The sequence below is a fragment of the Schistocerca nitens genome, chromosome 9 (assembly GCF_023898315.1).
Source record: "Schistocerca nitens isolate TAMUIC-IGC-003100 chromosome 9, iqSchNite1.1, whole genome shotgun sequence".
Taxonomy (NCBI): Eukaryota; Metazoa; Arthropoda; class Insecta; order Orthoptera; family Acrididae; genus Schistocerca; species Schistocerca nitens.
Genome location: NC_064622.1, coordinates 335,889,121 through 335,890,072, shown reverse-complemented (window position 1 = coordinate 335,890,072; position 952 = coordinate 335,889,121). Strand labels below are relative to the sequence as shown.

Below are 952 nucleotides of genomic sequence, written 5' to 3'. Positions count from 1 at the left end.
ACCACCAGACTGCGCAGTGCCTTGTTGATAACATGGGTCCATGGCTCCGTGGCGTCTGCGCCACACTCGAACCTTACCATCAGCTCTTGCCAACTGAAATCTGGACTCTTCTGACCAAGCCACAGTTTTCCGGTGGTATATGGCCTAAGTGATGCGGTCACGAGCCCAGGAGAGGCGCTGCAAAACGACGTCGTGCTGGCAGCAAAGGCACTCGCGTCAGTCGTTTGCCGCCATAGCTCATTAACGCCAAATGTTGGCGCACTGTCGTAACGCGTGCGTTCGTCGTATGTCCCACATTGATTGCTACGGCTGTTTCGTGGAAATACTGCTCGTTTGTCAGTATTGACAATTCCACGCAAACGTCGTTGTTCTCGGTAGTTATGTGAAAGCTATCGGCCACTGCGTTGTTTATGGTGAGACTTAATGCCTGAAATATGGTATTCTCGACACAATCTTGACACTATCGATCTCTGAGTATTAAATTTCCTAACGATTTCCGAAATTTAATGCCCCATGAGTCCATCTTCGTGCCAACGGCCTTGCCGCAGTGGCTACACCGGTTCCCGTCAGATCACCGATGTTAAGCGCTGTCGGGCATGGCCGGCACTTGGATGGGTGACCATCCGGGTCGCCATGCGCTGTTGCCATTTTTTCGGGGTGCACTCAGCCTCGTGATGCCAATTGCGGAGCTACTCGACCGAATAGTAGCTGCTACGGTCACAGAAAACCATCATAACGATCGGGAGAGCAGTATGCTGACCACACGCCCCTCCTATCCGCATCCTCAGCTGAGGATGACACGGCGGTCGGATGGTCCCGATGGGCCTCTTGTGGCCTGAAGACGGAGTGCTATGAGTCCATCTTCAATAACCATTTCGCGTTTGAAGCCTGTTAAAACCCGTCGTGATGAATCACCTGAGTACAAATGACTTTTATCATCTCATTTTACGAA

General features: G+C 51.7%; 1 pseudogene; it reads left to right on the top strand.

Moving 5' to 3' along the window:
* The first annotated feature begins 529 nt into the window (after positions 1-529).
* On the top strand, positions 530-647 carry LOC126204589 (5S ribosomal RNA; annotated as a pseudogene).
* The last annotated feature ends 305 nt before the right edge of the window (positions 648-952 follow it).